At 52.9% G+C, this 14,512-nt stretch overlaps 1 protein-coding gene across 5 annotated transcripts in view; it reads right to left on the reverse strand.

The window, feature by feature from the left end:
- TRAPPC9 (trafficking protein particle complex 9) overlaps positions 1-14,512 on the reverse strand; it is a 542,203-nt gene that overhangs the window by 463,083 nt on the left and 64,608 nt on the right. The gene's annotated exons all lie outside the window — the stretch shown is intronic.

Genomic DNA, 14,512 nt, shown 5'->3' on the forward strand with positions numbered 1-14,512 from the left:
GCAAGCCACTTTGACCTCTTTGGGGTTCATAAAAATCAAGTTAGTGGGTAGTGACTAGCATCCCATGGGATGGGATAGACTGGATCATAGTTCATGTTCTGAGCTGAACTATGTCCCCTGCAAGTTCGTATGTTGAAGTCCTTGTGCCTGGTAGGGCTCTGGGAATATGACTGAATTTGGAGACAAGGCCTTTGAAGAGGTAATTATGATAAAGTGGGTCACACAGGGGCCCTGATCCAATCTGACTAGTGTCCTCACGGGAAGAGGAGAGTAGAACAGAGACTCAGAGAGGGTGACCGCATGAGGACAAAGGGAGAGGACGAGTCTGCAAGCCAAGGAGAAACGCTTCCAATGAAACCGACCCTGCCAGCACCTCGATCTTGGACGCCCAGCCTCCAAACTGTGAGAAAAGAAGTTTCTGTTGTTCAAACCACCCACTGTGGTACTCTGTTAGGGCAGCGGACCGGCTGACACAGGACAACTCACACAGGAAGAACAGGTATCACTTATGAAACATTTGGGTTTATGCGGACAGTGTATGTCTAATCTGGCTCATTGTGGTCAATATAGTTTGAAGGTGACTGTTGCAATGATTACAGGTGAGCCTGTGAAGGTACTGGAGACGAGTCTTCGCCTCGATTCTCTGCTCTCGGAGGTGCGTGTTGAAACATTTGTGCAAGTCAGAAGTAAACCAACAGTGACAATGACGGTTTTCTGAGCACATACTTCGTTTCAGACTCTTCAGAGACACTGTCTCCAATCCTTACACCAGCACAGCAGGGGAAGCATAATCCTCACTTTACTTACCCAGGAGGAAACAAGGCCAAGAAAAACAAGGCAATTCGATTTAGTGAGCACTGAGTGAGCCCCTGAGTCAGACTTTGTGCTAGGCTGGGGCTTCGGGGAAAAGAAGCCCCGATCCCAGCTGTCCAGCCTCACACATGCAGTCCACAGACATGAAAACTCTCGACTAACATGCAACATGCTGAGCACGGTTATGTAAGTGTGGGGGAAAACTGAGAAGAAAGGCCTTTTCTGCTCCCGAAAGGTGTCAAGGAAAGCTATCAGAGATGGGGGAGGTTAGTGCTCATTCTGGGGAGTAGAAACCCTGAAGAAGAAGCACAGATGTGAACACAGAGGCTCTGTTCCGGGAACAGCAGCTAAGCCCAGCGTCTCCACAAAAGAGATGGGCTGGGCCAGACTGAAAAGCACACTGCAAACCATGCTAGGGACTTGCACCCTAGTTCTGTACGATGGGAAGCCTTGCGTGCTCTCTGAGCGGAAGGTTGCTAGGGATAAATACCTGCTGTGGGAATATCCCCTGATACCCCAGGGGGCCAACTGGCAAGAAACGGGTCTTGGAAGACAAGAACATTCCTTGGGATGCTGCCATGTTCTAGACCAGAAATGGCCATGTCTGGCCTGGGCAATGGTACGCCGGTGCTTGGTGCAGCCGACGGTGGGCAAGTGAACAGGACAGCAAGACACCACTCCACTGCCGACAGCTCACACCATCTGGCCCACGGTGTCCTACAGAGGCGACGGGCAAAGGGCCCTTTTTGATACCACCCCAGGATGTTCTGTTTTGGTTTATCTAAAACTTGGCAAATTAGTATTTTCCCATAACTGCTAAATCCACTAATATATTTGGGATTTTGACACACTGATAGTTTTTCTTCACCTCATTATTTTACATGTGTGGCTTCTCGACCAAGAATGCACTCTATTAGTAGGTACTTATTATGTTGTACTACACAGTACTTATCTCTTCAAACAGAACTAAAAGGAAGTCAAAAGCTTCCCTTTATTTCTACCAGGTTTTGGTTCAACCCCTTCTGTCTATTTCTGAACAAACAAAAGGGATTGTATAAACTACAGTGGAAACAAATTATACCCCTTTGTTGAGGAGCTCCCACATAACAGCTCACAAGCTTATCTTCCCTTCTCCCCACCCAGGTGAAAAATGAAATCCATTCAATCAAAACTCTCCAAGAAACCACATGTGCCATCTGGAAAAAAAAATACAAGGGGTAAAAAGCATGTCAGGAATGGAAACCATGAAGCAAAATAATACATATTACCTTGACAATTTAAAAATTATGGCCTTCATTTTCGGCCAGAGTTCATGTTGTAGTTCTTTGCGCCTTGCTATATGCAAAACTAAAGGGTAAAACTCAAATCTGAAGACTGTATGTGCTTCTTAATGGGAATAAGATACAACATGTAGAACTTAGAGCCCAAACCCTGTGTTTTCATCTGTTAGTCCATATTCTAGGAGACTCTCGACTGTTCGGGTCATATTTTACCCACAATCTCCAATTGCAAATGTATTCTTATTTTCAGTACCATTTTACAATTTACTTAGATTCAAAAAATGTAAAGAAGACATATTAACATACCCATGAGTATGAAAGATGACCAGAAAAATATAACCTGGACCAAAAAGTCCAGGATTGCGGTAAGCAAGAGCGCGTGGGGGCGGGGGACACGGAGGTGGGCATGGCCGCACGTGTCTCATCCTGCCCCCAACATTGCACGTGCCTGCCGCCCTGACTCCCTCACAGAGGACTGTTTTCTGACACACCAGCCTCAACCACCGCCGATTTCACGTCAGCCCCAGGCTCCCTCTTTTCAATGAAAGCATTTCACCGAATCTGTAACTGTGACACCCCTTACGTAGTTTTGCATGACTTTTCATACATAAACTTGTACAAACCACAAGAAATCTCATTGAGTGTCAGGCAACAAATCTGATTTGGGAAATCCTGCTCCCACAGCACAGGGGCACTAAAGGCCCCTGCCCACCCCACCCCCCGAGGGCAGTGGTTCTCTGTACTCACTTCCTAAGCAAACAAATAATGACTACAGAGGGGAAAAGGAAGATGCTGGTTTTCAGAAATGAGTGAAGACACAGAAGTTAAAAATACCCTACTAATAATTTCTACTTATCAGAGGCCTTTTCTCAGCCCACAGAGCACACCTGCTGTGCCGGCCTCCCAAGTCCTGGTGAAATGCACACTCCTGGGTCTTAGGTCCAGGCGGGACCCTGGAACTGGCCCTGTACTTTCTGGGCTAGCTGCTGGCTTAGTGAGATTTTCTTTCAACATGTGAATATTTCCCCTGAGGGCTAAGTGTTATTTGAACCAAATATCCAAATCCACAAGCAGCTGAGTACTGCACAAGAGAGGAGGGACTCTTGAGTCTCCAGCTGCAAGACAGAGGAATGATCCGCACTAACAGTCTTTAATCGTCGCAGCGGGCTCATGTGCCCATTTCACAAATAGGAAAGAGGAGGTGGAGGGAAGTTGGATGACTTCCTTGTTGGACAGTGAGTGAACAAACGCTGAGTGGGCACCTGCCATACACAGTCCTAGGTGTAGGCAGATGTCCACCCAGGACAGACAGGTCCTTCCCCCAAGGAGCTCATGTTCCAGCAAGGAGGACGGCTAGCCGTAAAAAGGCAAAGAAATACAGGGGGCCATGAGGCAGACTGAGACGGGGTGTCTGAACTCAGGCCTGAGGGGTACTGAAAAAGCAGTCGCACAAATATCTTGTGGAAACGATTAAAGCAGAAAGACCCAACGCATAATCCTAGAGACAGGGTGGAAACGAGCTTCCCTGGAGAGACAACAAGGAAGAGCAACTATGGCTGAAGCTAAGTCAATGAACGGAGCATGGAGGGTGACTGTTCTGGGGAACTAAGGAGGGGAAAATGATGGGAGCCCATGGACGGTTTGAAGCAGAAAAGCGACAAGGTGGGACACTAGGTGGAGGACTACAGGCCAGGAGACCCCTGATGGCCGGACAGGGCAGCTGAGGCCTCGCAGTGGTTTCCACTGTGCCTGTGAGGACACACGAGTGGTGACAAGTGGCCACGTCTGGGCTCTATTTAGGAGGTGAGATCATGAGAGAGTGAGGAGGAGGACCAACGAAAGGAAAAGCAGCGGCAGTGAGTCCTGATGACACGCCCACACGAGGAGGGGGGTTTCTGAAGGAGGAGGCCAGAAGCAGCAATAGGAAAGGCCGGCACCCCATCTCTGGGCCCGAGGCACTTGGGGTGTTGGAGCAGAGGCAGGAGGCACTTGAGGGACGGCAGGGAAGCAGTGCCCTCAGGGGTTCCTGAGTGGGACGTGCTCTGTCGTGCGGGACTGCCTCTCGTTCCCTCGGACTACACGCGAATGACCCAAGGGGCGCAGCCAGACCGGCGGCACGGCCCACACTTCCCAACTCCTGCGCTCAAGAGCCACTAGCTTGATGCGAGAAGGCTAAGGGGCCACTCGGGAGAAACGAGGCTGAGGTGAAACAGGGAGTTTGCGACAGCAGACCCTAAGTTCCCGCGGCCGCGGTGGAAGGGGCCACGAGAGCAAGAGGGCAGGGGGGTGGGGCCTGCTCCGGGGGACACAGACTGTATCGCTGTTGCCGACGTCAAGGTCCGCGGAGGAGATCACATCAAATGTTTAAAACATTCTCCTGCTACCTTCAGCTTCAGTCCAGGGAAGCACTTGTGGGAGGCGTCCTGACCCCTTCAAGCCTGCCGGACACCAGCCAGGTCTATGAGGGCACTGGACTGATTTTAGAGTTAGCTGTGCATACATCCTCTGACAAGGCTAAAGCTGGGTTCCAGACTTGGCTTTCCCTGAACAACTGGGCGTCTCAGGGCAAACTACTGGGCATCTCAAAGTAGCGGGGACCTCGTCAGCCCAGTGGCCGGGACCCAACCTGCCTCCCAAACCCAACAAATGAGAGCCAAATGAGCCAAGAGACAGGAAAGCACCCAGAAGACTGTAGAAGAAGTTCCTGTGAGAGGCAGGCAGTTAGTATACAAACATGCAGGGAAAATACTCAACCCTGTGAGCTACCAAGAAAACATAAATTAAAACAAGAAGGTAGCCTTCTGGACATACTGAATCAACAGCACTCCTGCCATCAGGATAATCAGAACGATGCTTTCAGAGGCAATCTGGCAGTATGCTTCAGCAGCAATAAAAATGCTAAAAATGATCCAGTAAGCCCTCTCTGGATAAAATCTCCCTCCTGCTAAAAAAGCCAAAGATCTAAAGATGTTCACCATAGCATTGCCCATAACAGCAAAAACAGACCAGATCAAGAAAGCAAGCAAACAGAAGAAAAGTATTTACTATTAATGCATTCCACAAGATGTGAGCGCCAACCCGTGCCGCTAGCCATGGGGCACAAGGTTCTCTTTGAGGTGCTCACCATGCTTCAAAGTGGTGGTGAGGACAGGTGCCCATATCTGGGAACATACTAAAACTTGAAGTGTACACTCTGAGTGTGTGAATCATGTGCTCCATGAATTAAGCTTCAATAAAGTTGTTTTTAAAAAGAGGAAAACAGGGGCACCTGGGTGGCTCAGTCAGTTGGGCAGCTGTCTCTTGATCTTGGCTCAGGTCATGATCTCAGGGTCTGGGGAACAAGCCCCACGTCGGGCTCTGCACTCAGCAGGGACTCGGCTTGAGGATTCTTTCTATCCCTCTGCTCCTCCCCCCACTTGCGCGCACCCATGCATGCGAGCGCTCTCTCTCTAAAATAAATCTTTAGGGGCGCCTGGGTGGCTCAGTCGTTAAGCATCTGCCTTCGGCTCAGGTCGTGATCCCAGGGTCCTGGGATCGAGTCCCGCATCAGGCTCCCTGCTCGGCGGGAATCCTGCTTCTCTCTCTCTCCCACTCCCCCTGCTTGTGTTCCCTCTCGCTGTGTCTCTCTCTGTCAAATAAATAAATAAAATCTTAAAAAATAAATAAATAAATGTTTAAAAAAGAAGAAAACATGCATCATTCATGCATTCAACAACACGTGGACACCAATCCGTACCACAAGGCGCCAGGGGTGAGAAACAGCCAGTTAGAGACCCTGCCCTCAGAGTGCTTGCAGCCCTGCTGGGGAGTGTGTTGATGAAATAAGCAATGGGCATATGGTGGGCCAGGAGGGCTCCCACAGGCAAGTTCCATGCACCAGTGGGAACACTGCAAAGGAATGCAAGCTGGCCTTGGAGGACTAAGAAAGGCTACACAGAGATGTGAAGGATGAACAAATGTTAGCCAAGGAAGGAAGGCAGGAAAAAGGAAACGGAGAAGGGACAAGGAAGACAGTCACCTGGGAAGGATGCACCACAGCTATATCCGTCCATCCATCCGTCCATCCATCCGTCCGTCCATCCGTCCGTCCGTCCGTCCATCCATCCATCCACCCATCCACAGATATGTCTGTTTCCTCTTCTTGGCCATCATGCACAATGCTGCTATGAACACTCACAGGCCAGTTTTTGTGTGGGCGTGTTTTCAAATCTCTTGAGTATACACCTAGGAGTGGAACTGCTAGGTCATACTATACACTCCTGTTCGTCCACTTTGCTTCCCCAAAGCCCAAACAACACAATCACACCCAACTACCGTACCCAGAATTCCCAAACAAAGCAAATACTCTTAATTCCACCAGCACTGGAGAAAGAACTGCTAAGTGAAACTATTTCTCCTGCTCAGCATGGTGTGGAAAACACCGATTTGTTCTTCAAGGTCAAGATCACCTTCTTCATGGAACACCACCCCAAACATTCTTCCACCTCTGAGAAGAATTGTCAACTGCCCCATGATGCTGCTGCATCCATCTGTTTATACCGACTCCTCTCTCCCCCTAACCAGGGCTCTTCCTCATGCCTGTTCTCTAGAGATAATCACCTAAGATGTTCTCAACACTGAATGCCTGCAAGGAGGTCAGGCACCATGAGAGGCTCTTTATTGAACATTGAACTGAAGGCTAACAGCCCCAGGAGATGCTCTTGTCCTCAGGGTGCAGGTAAGAAAACTAGGACTGATGGAAGTTAAATTATCTGTCCGGGGTCCCAAAAGTTGTAAAGACAATGGTATCCAAATCCAGGTCTATGGCAACTCAGAATCTGATATACAGGACTGACAAATGGCACAAGGGAGTGGAAAGGAACAGGGCAGGAAGAGGGAGAGACAAGGAAGGAGCAACTACACAGTACTGAACATAATGAGCACTTAGCTCTCAGCATTTCCAAAGCCCCCCGCCCCATCTCCCATCTCCCCTGTTCTTCACAATGACTCTTACAGTAGGAAATGTATTTTCTTTCCCATCACATAAAACAGACAAGGAAACCAGCCTTCGGTAATCTGCTTCGAAGATAGCCCATCGTGTGTTCGTGAAGGAAGATGTGCTCGGAGACCTGAGCCCCAGCCCCTCAGCCACACCTCCTGCCAAGAATCCCAGGGGCCCAGGGTGGTGGGAAACAGGGCTGCAGGGCTGGGGGTACCTAGGACTAAAAGGTCGGGAAGGCCTCTCACCGCTTGAGGTCAGACTAGAGTGGCACAGGGAGGCGCCCACGCCGAGCAGAGGGAAAGGGCCTGAGAAAGCAAACAGGCTCGAAGGAAAGAGGGACCTGTAAGCAGGGCTGCGTACAGGACACAGTGAACAAGAGAGGACGGGGCAGGTGGGGATCAGGGCACCTGGGACGCTGAAAACCATGGGTGAGCAAAGGCAAACCCCTCCATAAAGGACTAGCCGGTAAATATTTTAGGCTTTGTGAACCAAGAGGCAAATCAAGGATGTTATGTAGGTACTTACATATAGCAAGTGAGAAAACACACTTATTGGTGAAATTCAAAAATATATAATTGAGTACAATTTTTGTAACAGATTTAAAAATGAGAAGAAAAGTTTTTTTGGAGAGTGATGACATTTCACTTAATTGGGGTTCAAAGTTCAAATCCTTATCATCAAATTGATCGCAAATGTTCACCTGTAAAAGCCATTCTTAGCTGGAGGCCACACACAGCAAAAAAGGTGGGAGCGGATTCGACCCGCAAGCTGCAGCGAGCTGACCCGTGCGGTAAACCACAAGGAGGAATCGAGGTTTTATTCAAGGCACAATGAGGCCACGGGGGCTGGAAGCCGGGAGGGCGTGTGGTCTGGCACAGCCTCCGAGAGCTCGCCCAGGCGGCTCGGTAAGGAGCGCACTGAAGAGGGAGAGAAGAGCCACGGCGGGAAGATCACGGGGCAGTAAGCACCGTGGCCGTGGCCTTCCAGCTGCCGGCTGCAGGGAGGCGGAGGGGGGCAGGGTCACATGCCTCCCGAGAGGCGCGCCTGAACAGGCAGGCGGGGAAGGGCGAGAAACAGCTCCAGGGAAAAGGAGACTTCTCTCCTACTGAGTGTGAGCTCTGGGAGAGAGCGGGCTGCACACGCGGATTTGAGGGCACAGCGCTCCGAAGCGGGGCATGGACACATCCCAGCACATGAAAGAAGGTGACACGGAGGCCCACACATCGTAGGGTTCCGTTCACGTGAGACACCCAGGACAGGCAGATTTAGAGAGACAGAAAGCAGATCACGCTTGCCGAGGGCTGGGGCGGGGGGGAGGGGGAACAGAGTCTGACAGGTCCAAGGCCCCTTCAGGGTGGACACATCATGGTGTGCAGACGGCTGCACGACCCTGCGAATTCACCAGGGTACCTGCAGCGGGTGAACTATACGGTATGGGAGTTCTTTCTCAATATATTTTCTTTAAAAAAAATACAGTCGAGTAAGATACTCGGTTTCCGGGAGGGAAAGGCATGACACCCGCTGTGGGGGGGATGGGCCGCACCACGGCTGCTCCGAGCTCTGCGATGCTCAAACATCCAAGGGCTGCCGGAGACCCAGGTCTGGGGCTCAGAGACAAAGCCGGGAAAACAGGGCTACACACTTCAGGTAAGTCAGTATTTCATTTCTTCTCACACCCCCCTCGCAAGACGATGCGCCCTGGAATCCCCTTCTGGGATGGAGACACTGAGGCTAGGTGTGAGCCTGGACCCCAAGGTGCATGTCTCCACACTTTCTAACACTTCCACACGCCGCTGCAGCGGTAGGGACCAGCGGGGGCAGTGCGGCCTCACCGCGGGTCCTAACCGCACATCGACTTCATGCTCCAGATGACAAGGCCTGGGATTCTGTGCTCCTCCAGCGGGACCACGACCTGAGGGGCTGACCGAAATCCACAGCTTCAGCGGCAAGGCAGCAAGGGCCCCGTTCCCAACCACCTAAGTGTGCCGGCTGCAGGACGTCAGGCCGCACAGAGACGGCGCGTACTCGCGTGCCAGCCGTGCTGACCGCCATCGCTCGCCCAGGGGACGGGGCCTCGCAGCACTGCCCGTCCCTCCCCTCGCCCTCGTCCCTCTTTCCCACCTGCCGCCCACAGCCCTCCGCACTCCCGTCAGACGAGAGGAGGAGCGCTACTGTTAATCATCACACAGGACATGAATCAGGACACCTGCACATCTGCTAGCCCTCTGGGCTCACTCTGCTGTTTCCCTGACAAGAGATTCCATTTCTCTTGGGTCCTCTTAAGGTACCTCGGGCAAAAGAACCAGCAACCTCTGACCGAGGAGCTAGAGTCCGGGCCCCCTGGGAGGGAGATAACATAAATGTCTCAGGACATTTATTAAGCACCTCTTTGCATCTGACACACTGTTATGCACTTTACTCTACGGAGTCCTGACACAGGAGCTTTGACAGGTCTTCTACCCAGAGTCCTCCAGCAAAATGCTGAACACAGTAAAACACAAAAATCCTTTAGACCCCGGCAGGGACAAGCCCAAGCAACTATGTGAAGTTTAAATTTCCCTAAGAAAGCATCTGGCCCTAGAGCAAGAACACGGCACCCCCTGCTACATAACACGGTAAAACAAGTCCGAGGGAGGACGCTCCTTAATGCAAGTTCCTTCACCGGTCGTCCCACGGTCTCAGCGGCACCCCTGTCCTCACCCCCGGTGTGTTCACTGTGGCACCAACAGGAGTGGTTTAAAGCAGGTCATTCTTCTGCACCTCACTCCTGGTAGCACACCTACTCTACGGCTAATCTTAGTCCTCTCGTCTGGGATTCTCCACTTGGAGCCGTAAGATTCCATCTCGAGCTAATTCTCCCCTTGCCCCTCTTTAAGTAATCTGATGTGAAAGCAGCAAGCCTTTTCCTTCCACAGGCGTGGGTGTCAGCAACTACACGCAGGCTAGAACAGCAAAGGGTCAGATCTAGTGCTGGACTGGCTCTGGCCTCGGGCTGTAGTTTCCCCCACCCTGTTGCAGAAGATCAAGAGCCAGAGGGGTTTTTGTTTTATTTTTTTAAAAGATTTTATTTATTTATTTGACACAGAGAGAGAGTGCGCACAAGCAGGGGGAGAGGGAGAAGCCGGCTTCCCGCTGAGCAGGGAGCCTGATGCGGGACTCGATCCCAGGACCCTGGGATCATGACCTGAGCCGAAGGTGGATGCTTAACTGACTGAGCCACCCAGGCGCCCCAGAGGGGTTTTTAAAGCAACCAACTAGAAGAAACATCAGTTGGGCAGCACAGAAGAGGGCAGACTTAGAGACAGAAGCCCCCACTCACTCAGCAGCATTTCGGGGCCTAGCAGGTGCCAGGCGCTGGTCCAGGTTTGGGTGACACTTCCTGTGCTTGAGGGGCATCCAGGCTGGGGGCATGGGGGGGGGGGGGACAGGCCAGCAGTGCTGGGAGCCAGGGCCGTAGTGGGGACCCACACAGTAGGCTCCACGAAGTGGGTATCACAGTGAGGGACGAATTCCTGGACGAGGTGACAGAAACAGGCACAGCCCGAGGGCAGGCAGGGCAGCACGTGCAAAGGCGGCAGAGCAGAAACGCGGCAGCGTCTGCTGAACGGCATGGCCAGGGCACCGTGAATCAGACAGCAGGAAGAGACGGCTGGACAGTGTGGACGTGCATCACCCTGAGCCTTCACAGAGTCGGGGGTCCCGTTCCTTTTCAAGGGACTCGTGCGCAGCACCAGGACCAGGTCACAGGTCTGCAGCCACGACCCACGGAGCCCACCGGTCCACGGCCGTGCTGCCATGGAAGCTGCCCCTGCACGCCCAGGGACCCCGTCTCGATGGGGGGATTCGGGCAGAGGGAGACCCGTATCGATGACTATAAACAGTAACACAGTCACACTTCCCACGTCCACAAATTCTCAAGTTAGAACTTCCATCTTGAAAAAAAATGACAAGAGTCCCGGGGGAACTGATGCCTTTCGTGGTAACCACTGTCCTCATAACTTATGAGTTCACATCTATCTGCACACATGAGAGGGTGCACGTGGGGGAGGGCAGGGCAAGAAGCACCCAGATCACAGCGTCTCCACCTGCAAACACCCAGACAGGATGACACACAAGAAGGCTAGGAAGCTTCCCGCAAGCCTGGGACTTTCTTGGCTGTTCTTCTAGTCCACATTTCATTTCAATGCAGCAGTATTTAGAAATGTTAATTAGCAACTCTATAAATGATACCATGAGCTCTCCAGAGGAAAGGTCATCCAATAAAGTAAAATATCTATCATTAGAGGCGCCTGGGTGGCTCGGCTGGTTAAGTGACCGATTTTGATCTCAGCTCAGCTCTCAAGCAGGGTTGTGAGTTCAAGCCCTGAACTTAAATAAATTAAATTAAAAAATTAAAAGTAAAAGGCGAAAGATTTATGCGATCTATTAAAATGAAAACAAACTACCTCAAAAGTGTGCCCTCCCAGTTGTACAAATGAGAAAATGGAGGCCCAGGAAGAATGCCATCATTGATGTGATGTTACAGCCATCAGAAGGAAGAACTCTTTAGACCTTCTGACCTTTGACCTTTTCCCCCAAGACTCCAATTAACCAAATACCACTACACACAGACCTCTAAGGAGATGGCTCTTTGTTCAACAGTCTGATGTCCGAAGCTCCTCTCTTTTTAAACTCAAGTGTCTTTAGATCACCATCTGACATGACCTCCAAAAACCAGCAAGCTCCTTCCCTCCACAGCTTCAGAAGGGAAGACAGGCATTGACCAACTAAAGACATAGGATTCTTCTACTGCGGTCGTGAGCAGCGCATGAAGGAAGAGAACAGAGCAGGAGAACCTGGTCGTGCTGGGACTTGTCAAAGGCTGCCAAGAGGGAATCCAGACCTAGAGGAGTCACGTGGTGACCGGGAACAGGGGGTGGGGGAAAGGAGACAGTACGTCCTGCCACAGGACGGGGGATGCGTATTTAAGAGATGAAGCAGGTGAAGGTGTGAGCAGCTCAGGCCAAAGATGTGGGGCCCAGTCTCCAGGACTCACACATGTGAGACCACACACAGTTAAACATGAGCCGTGTGGGGAAAGTGGCACCAAGAGAAAGAGCAGAACCATGACAAAAGGGGAGAGGAACATGTGCCATGGATCAGGAGGCACTCAGAACTCGAAGCCCAGTGGGCAGAGTCCACTCAGACTGGACACTGTGCCCGGCACGCTGCATCGTCACAGCTGCTCGGTGGTGGGGTTGAGGAGAGCTAGTCACCCATCAAAAAGCAAAAATTCAATTCATCAAACTACAGACAGACCCATGCCCATGTCCCCACTAGACACCAGAGCCGGCCAGTTCTGGGAACTCCGCCTTCGTCCGCCCTCGAGCTTCAGAGAAACCCAAGGTGCAAACCATTCATCTAGCCAGCTGCCATGCTGGTCTTGCTGCTCAGCGGCCAAACTCTGCAGGCAGCATGAAGATGGTCACAATTCAGATGGAGCACCAAAGGCCACGGAAACCAAGTGGGCACAGAGAAGCAGTGGCCCCGCCATCCGCAGGGCCTCCGTGCGAGCACTGATGTGCCTGCGCCCCCTGGATCGCTCCGCGCCCAGACGGATACAAACAAGCCCTGGAAGGAGTAAGTGCTGCAAGGTCACTAGCAGCCAGGAGCTGCAGGAGCTCCTCACCCAGAGATGGCTGTGGAAGCCACCTGGGGAAAACAGCCATCCCCGAGTCCCAGCAGGTGGCACTGGGGACAGAGGCCTCCCGAGAGAAGAGAACAGCGCGTGACGGGCATTCGTGGTACGCGTGACCTGAAGTGCACGCAGCCTGCCCGGATGAAGCTCAAGGACACACAGGATGTGGAGAAGGAGCCCACTCAAGAGGAATCTCGCCCAATCCTGCAACGTGCCCCCGAACTCCAGGAACCAGGGTCCCCCACAGTCTCTGCCTAAAACATGATGTAGAATAGCTTCCTCTCCCGTTTCAGGAAAGCCCAGGAGTCCAACGGGCCGTTTCCCTGGCTTTGTGAAGGCGATCACACGCCGACTTCAGTCCTTCGGTTTTGAAGCTGACCGTTACTGAGTTTTGGTGTTATTGGAATTCATGTATTTAAGCCTCACCCCCACGCGAGGAGAGACATGGCACCCTTCCAGCCTGCAGCCCGGGTCCTGCAGCCCGGGACACTGCCACAGGGGACAGTCGGGGACCAGCCACAGGCAGAAGGAGAGCAGCACGCACTGATTCCGCAGCTGAGAGGACGAGGAGGCACACCTGGCCGGCGCCGGGCTCGGGCAGAAGGAGCGCAGTGGCTGAGCCGAGGCAGGTCCCCGCTGGGACAGCTGGAGTGAGGGGCAGCTCTGGGGCAGACGGTGATGCACCACCAGGCTCGGACGGACGGATCCCCCAGGCGACGGGAGCGCTGCCCTCGCCACGGACTGTTCTCAGCTGGAGAGAGCCGCCTCGTCCCAGACCATGCCCCCTTCCTGGGAGCAGTGCACACCCAGCAGCTGGGGTGCGAGTGTTAGGCCGAGGCCCTCACCACACAGCAAGGTATCTCTCTGAAGGGCCACGTCAGCTTCAGAGACCGCTGGGGCAGCCGCAGTCTCTCCAAAAACTGCCTCACTGCACGACCGGTCACCGAGCCTGGCTTGGCGACGGTGCAGGCCGGCCCTGCGGGGCCTCTGCCCAGTCTGGCCTCCTTCTCATCCCTTCAGTCGCCACTGATCCCAGGAGAGCACTTCCTAATAAATGCCCCACGCATTCATCTCCAGGGCAGAGAGTGCGTCCCACGGAACCCAGCGGGCAGCACGCACTGCCTGGCTGGGCGGCCCCGGCGCAGAGGGAGGTCTGATGGGGAAGCCGCAGAGTTCCACTGTGCACGGGCTCACTTTCTAGTGCCTGTGGGACATGCAAAGGCAGACGTCCTGCAAGCGGCAAAATAAACATGTCTGGGGCCCAGCGTGGAATCTGGGCTGGAAACAAACAGGTCATGACTGAAACCCAAAAAGCAGACGCCACCCAGTGACAGTAAGAGCAGATGACGGCCAGGAGAGCCCAGGAGAGAGTCGCCTGACGCGCGGGCAGAGATACCACACGCTGCCATCGGTGCGAACACAGGCAAGCTGCATCTCTGGTGGTGAAAGTAAGAAGCTGCTCTTGCGGGGAGTGTACCTGGGGGGCACACCGGGGTCCTCGGGGTTCTGGGTATATTTCCCATCTGGCTGCCACTTACAGAAGCGGTCACTTGGTGAAAATTCACTGAATGAATGGTGCACCGCTCTGTACAAATGTTACACTTGCACATTTCTGTTGTATACAATGTAGGCAAAGGGAAGGGGAGCCGGCGCAGGAGGCCGAGAGACAGAAGCAGCAGAGGGGCCAGAGGGGGCCCGGGGAGGAGAGGGGAGAAGGCATGGTGGACAGCGGCATCAGGCCCCCCGGGAGGACAGCAAGGG

This window comes from Phoca vitulina, unplaced genomic scaffold (genome assembly GCF_004348235.1).
Source record: "Phoca vitulina isolate PV1807 unplaced genomic scaffold, GSC_HSeal_1.0 scaffold18, whole genome shotgun sequence".
Classification (NCBI taxonomy): Eukaryota; Metazoa; Chordata; class Mammalia; order Carnivora; family Phocidae; genus Phoca; species Phoca vitulina.